This window comes from Xenopus laevis, chromosome 7L (assembly GCF_017654675.1).
Source record: "Xenopus laevis strain J_2021 chromosome 7L, Xenopus_laevis_v10.1, whole genome shotgun sequence".
NCBI lineage: Eukaryota > Metazoa > Chordata > Amphibia > Anura > Pipidae > Xenopus > Xenopus laevis.
The window spans coordinates 108,508,614-108,515,064 of NC_054383.1; positions in this window are offsets into that span (position 1 = coordinate 108,508,614).

The following is a 6,451-nucleotide window of genomic DNA, read 5'->3' on the forward strand; positions in this document are numbered from 1 at the left end:
ATAAGAGAGGAGAAGCTTTATTAGAAAAGAGTGAGGGGGGAGTGTCAGCTGAGCTGTATATACTAGACTACAGGCTGCTTACTGCTCCTTTCAGCCAGAGAGCTATGTACTGCCCCTTATCTGGTTATTATTACTGTTATCCAGAATGATCAGGGCCACATAACTGATCTTTCCATAATTTGGATCTCCATATCATAAGTCTACTAGAAAATCATGTATACATTAAATAAACACGAAAGGCTGGTTTTACTTCCATTAAGGATTAATTATATCTAAAGGCCCCCATACACTGGTCAACAAAAGCTGCCGACAGGCTGAATCAGCAGCTTATTGGCCCTTGTGTGGGACCATCCGACGGGCTTCCTAATCATTATCTGGGCGATTAGAAAATCCGTCAGATTGCGGCCTCATCTGTGCGTTTATCCGACCGACCGTACCGGATGCATTATGATCCGATTGTTGGTTCCTAGGGCCCATGATCGGATTAGCCCGATATCACCCACCTCAATGTGGGCATATCGGTGAGAGATCCGCTTGTTTGGCGACATCGCCAAACAAGCGGATGTCTATGGCCACCTTTAGTTGGGATCAAGTACAAGGTACTCTTTTAGGGTAGGACTACACTGACGTTTTCGGCGTGATCGGACGCGCTGCAACAAGTCGCATGCAACGGAAATAAATTAAGAGATAGAAATGTCGGATGAAGTCGCAGCGTTGATCTGACGCGACACAATGCAGACGCTGCACATTGGATTGCGCCAAAAACATCCGTGTAGTCCTACCCTTATTACAGAGAAACAAGAAATAATTTTCAAAAATTTGGATTTGGACAAAATGGAGTCAATTGGACACTGCCTTTCTGTGATTCTGAGCTTTCTGGATGGCGGGTTTCCGGATAACGGATCCCATACCTGTAGTAGGGATAGGTTTAAAGTAAAATATGTATTACTTAAGCACAAAACTTGAGCTTTATTTTCAGCCATAAAAAAAAAGTATGTTAACAAATCTTCTGTTGAGCAGGGTCCCCTTTACCTCCTACATTGGTAAATTTGTGTATTTAATCTGTATGTATGTTTACACTCATCTATTGTACAGCTCTGTAGAATATGGTGGCACTATACTCACTGCAGCAGGCCCAGCACCCTTAGAGAAAGTCAGGATAAAATGGCAAAGGGATATCCCTGAGTTAAATAAGAAGTGGAAGGATGTGCTTAAATTGGTCCAAGAAATAACTATTTCTATGAAGGATAGGTATGTAAAAAAAAGTAGGGCATACTTAACCCCCTAACGTTTAGCAAAAATCTACGATAATGTGTTGGATCAATGTCCGAAATGTAGACTTGAGGTCACTGTTTCATGTGTTTTGGACCTGCCCGATAATACAGAGATTCTGGAGTAGTATTCTCCAGTACATGAATGAAAAACTTGCTCTCCCGAATATCCGTTTCCCAGAGCTCTGTCTGCTGGGTTTAATGGGGGAATTTCAACTCCGGTCCTACTCCAGAACATAGGAACATAGTAAGTTAGGTTGAAAAAAAGACATGTCCATCAAGGTCAACCTTTTGACTTTTTTTTACCTGCCAGCCAGTTGATCCAGAGGAAGGCAAAAAACCCATCTGAAGTCTCTCCAATTTGCCTTAGAGGGGAAATTCCTTCCTGACTCCAAAATGGCAATCGGACTAGTCCCTGGATCAACTTGTACTATGAGCTATCTCCCATAACCCTGTATTCCCTTACTTGCTAAACACCATCCAACCCCTTCCTAAAGCTATCTAATGTATCAGCATGTACAACTGATTCAGGGAGAGAATTCCACATCTTCACAGCTCTCACTGTAAAAAATCTCTTCCGAATATTTAGGCGGAACCTCTTTTCTTCTAATCGGACAGACGATTCGAAGGATTTCTAAGATGGTTCTACTCCTCCACAGGCTCTGTGTTTTTTTCATTATGTTGGTGACCCTTTATTAATGCCATAGGTGACTAAGAAGGCATCCGCTTTCCTATAACTCTAGTATCTAATTGCCCTGACAACGTCCAGTATGTGTAGGGCCATTTCTTTGACATTTGAAGGTCTTGAACACAGGGAAGGAAGATTCATTTCATCATTTATGTGAAAAGACAAAACTACTTTGGGATTGAATGATGGAATTGTCCTGAATCCTGCTCAGCCATGGCTCCTTGTGGGATAAAGCTGCCATGTAAGATACACATTTAGCCGATGTAATCGCTAATAAGAAAGTCCTATTCCAAGTAAGGAAATTGTGTGCACAGAATGCTAAGGGTTTTTCGAATTCAATAGCCATGCCATCAAATGCATAAAAAATCTAGTGCCGAGGTACTACGTTACAGCTCCTCCTGTAATTCCTCTGGTGAATTGGGATGTTTGAGTAACTCCTGGCACCAAAATCTAGTAGTGTGTGCTAAACCTGCAGACGCGGATCTCTATGTCTATGGCCACCTTTAGTTGGGATAAAGTACAAGGTATTGTTTTAGGGTAGGACTACACGACTTGGAACAAAATGGAGTAATCGTTCCAGTGCCCCCGTCAGAGACATTCTCAGGTTTTTACTCCAAAGGAGTAAAAAAATGCCTATCTCCATGTTCCAATTTGGCCACCCCATCATCGTTTTCGGGGGCTTGCCTTAAAGAATCTCCACTACCAGTTCGTGGCTTTCCCATTTGGCCTATCATCAGCATCAGGGTCTTCACCAAGCTCATGGTGGTGACAGCAGCAACACTAAGACTCCAGGGGATTTCTGTAACCCCTTATCTCGACGACCTTCTATTGAAGGCCAGGATGAGAGAGAAAAGCGAGCAGGACCTACACAAGGCGATTGTTCTCCTCCAAGAATTCGGTTGGACTATCAATTGGGTCAAATCCAATCTTCATCCCAGTCACCAGATGACATTCCTCGGCCTAGAGTTTAATACACTGACACAGAGGGTGAGTTTACCTGTGGACAAGCATGAGAAAATAATCTCAGACCTTTTTCTTCACACTCAAAGACCTACCATCCACATGACGATGAGAGTGCTGGGACTTATGGTGTATGGTGTCTTCCATCCAAGCTGTACCATTTGCACAGATACACTTATGTCCTCTTCAGTCCAACATTCTAACATGCTGGAAGGGAGCACCCTTATCTCAGAGGACTTTGCTACTACCCTCTACAAGACGATCACTCCTCTGGTGGCTCAATCCGAAAAATCTATCCTTGGGCCAATTCTGGGAGACTCCTACAGGGCTGGGGAGCTACATGGAACAATCTGTCTGTACAAGGTCTGTGGTCTCCCGGGGAGTCCAAACTACACATAAATATTCTGGAAATTCGGGCAGTATGACTTTCCCTCAACCACTGGTCACACCTTCTCCAAGCAAGTGCAGTGAGAGTACAAAGTAACGGCTCCACCATCGTTGCTTACATCAACCGGCAGGGAGGAACCCGCAGCAAGGCAGCACTAGTGGAAGCTCAACTGATACTGAGCTGGGCGGAAGCCAACTCGGTAAGACTCTCTGCCATTCACATTCTGGCGAGTGTTAAACACAAGGGCAGACTTTCTCAGTTGAAATCTTCAAGATTGGGAACTTCACCGTAAGCATTTTCAGAGTTAACTAAACATTGGGGTCATCTCCAGATCGACCTGATGGCAAAGTATCAACATTCTTCTCCCGCTACGGGGATCCTCGAGCAGCGGGAATGGATGCAATGACTCAGTGTTGGCATTTTGACCTTGCCTACATCTTTCCACCTCTTCCTCCAGTACTAAAGAAGATCAGGCAATCCCTACTCACAGCAATCGTGATAGCACCTTATTGGCCCAGGAGGACGTGGTTCTCCGATCTTCATTAGATGTCCATAGCACAACAAATTCAACTAGCACCCAGAAACGATCTGTTACGCCAGGGGCCCATAATCCATCACAACCCGGGCCTCTTTGTTTTGAATGGAAGGCTGTTGAGGCCGCCGTATGGAGAAGATCCTGTTGCAAGGTGCCACATCCTGGATGGAATTAATTGGGCTGGATAATTTTGTGTCATCTGCAAACACTGATACATTACTTACAATACCCTCCCCTAAATCATTAATGAACAAGTTAAATAAAAGTGGACCCAATACCGAGCCCTGGGGGACCCCACTAAGAACCTTACTCCAAGTAGAGAATGTCCCATTAAGAACCACCCTCTGTACCCGATCCTGTAGCCAGTTTCCTATCCACTTGCAAACGACTTCATTAAGCCCAACATGCTACTTACAGCCGTTTTACTTTGCAAAAAAGGCAATCGTAATGTCTTGGACATCTCTGGATCCCTTCACCTTCCTTGAAATTCTGACTGAAGTTGGTAAATGACTGCCCAGAGAGATTTGAAGCCATATTGGCAACCTGGCTGGATGTAGAAGCTATTTGATAGTATCTGAGTGCTACCCTGGAATGAAATACCGGATACCCTTGCCTCCTCTTAGCACCTTCTTTCTTTCCTTTCTCTTCTTCTCTGTCCCTTTCTTCTTACTGATGATTTTTAGTTTTTTGAAAATTTGAAAATAAAAAGAATGGTGACACTTTGCAAATACATGTTACTAATAATCTATGTAGGGTACCTGACTTGAGACATGCATAATCATAAAATGAATACGGTTTTTCTACATGGGAAGCAGTACAGGTGTGGGACCTGGGGCTTTCCTGATAACAAATCTTTCTGTAATTTGGATCATTATACCTGAAGTCTACTGGAAAAATCGTATACATATTAAGGGGCAGATTTATCCAGGGTTCAATAGTGAATTTGAATTTTCAAGTTTAAAAATTCACACATTCGAATTTTAATCCTCCTATTCGAATGGGATTTATCACAGCTCAACCATGGAAACAGACCTAATTCGAATATTTGCCAAATTCAAGAACTCAAATTCATATTCACCTAGTTCATGTACAAGTCAATGGCAGAGGTCTGTTGAGCCATTTGGAGATGTTCATAGCCTTTCGGCGATTCGTATCGACCGAATATTAGACATTCAAATTTGTTCTTAAATAACCTCCCAGTGGAATTCTGAGTATATTCGAATTTAAAAAAAAAATTCACATGAATTCGACCTTTGACTACTAGGGCCACTAAATAAACTAAACCCAATAGGCTGTTTGCTTCCAATAAGGATTAATTATATATTAGTTGGGATCAAATACAAGCTACTGTTTTATTATTACAGAGAAAAAGGAAATCATTTAAAAAAAAAAAAAACCTTACATTATTTGGATAAAAAGGCATCTGTGGGAGACTGTCTTTCCATAATTCAGGGCTTTCTGGAGAACGGTTTCCAGATAACGGATCCCATAACTGTATATGGTTCCTCATACAGCCTGTGGCCTACATGATTGGCCCATGTCTGCCCACCTTTAGATATTCCTCATGTGGTTAAAGGAGAACTAAAGAAGTAGCTAAAAATGTTGAACATTATGTTTTGAGCTTCTGTACCAGCCCAAGGCAACCACATTCCTTTAGCAGATCTGTCTCTAAAGATGCCCCGGTAGCTCCCCATCTTCTTTTCTGCTGATTCGCTGCACATGCTCTGTGCTGCTGTCACTTACTGAGCTTAGGGACCAACTCACAATATACAGTACACATAGAATAGAAATGTCACAATATAAGGGTGATTAGTAATTAATATAGATAATTACTAAATGGCAGCACAGAAACCAGTGCAATTAGCATCAGAATTTAATAATCAGCCCTGTAGCATCAGCTTATATTACAGACCAACCTCATTTTCTGCTGGATAATTAGTGACGACCCCTAAGCTTAGCTTCTCAACAGCTGCTCAGAGCCCACTGAGCATGTGAGTGTCACAGACACTTTCCAAGATGGTGACCCCCTGTGACAAGTTTGAAGTCCTGGATCATTGCTGCTATTGACAAGCTGAAACTTTAGGCTGGTGCAATAAGTTCAGTATATGAAATATGACATTTTTAGCCACATTTATTTTTTAGGCTTTAGTTCTCCTTTAAGCAGTATAGATTAGATTAACCTTATACTGTACAAATAAGGCTTAGTTTCATATGTTTATAGCTCTCAGTATAAACCACACCAAGGCAGTATATAAATATTTATTTCAGTTGTTATTAATAGTAATACACAGAGAATAAAAAAAGCTGTATGTGGTATGTTTGAATCTTTATCTAAAGTAGAAGCAGAAGAACGGTCACCCTGATTGGCCACGCTACTGCCAGAATGGGATGTATATACAATTGTAGCAAGTACATAGGAATTCAGACTGAGGCACCTGAGTGAGCAGCAATCTTTCTGCCGTCTTGCTCCTAGTTCTGCTCCTGTGTGTCCTGTAATGAGCAACGTAGTGTCGCACAATAAACCGCAATGACGCACTTTTCTACGAGCAAAGAGGCAATTCTAGAGCATGGAACACTTACATATAAATCTAACAATCTGTTCTATAAAC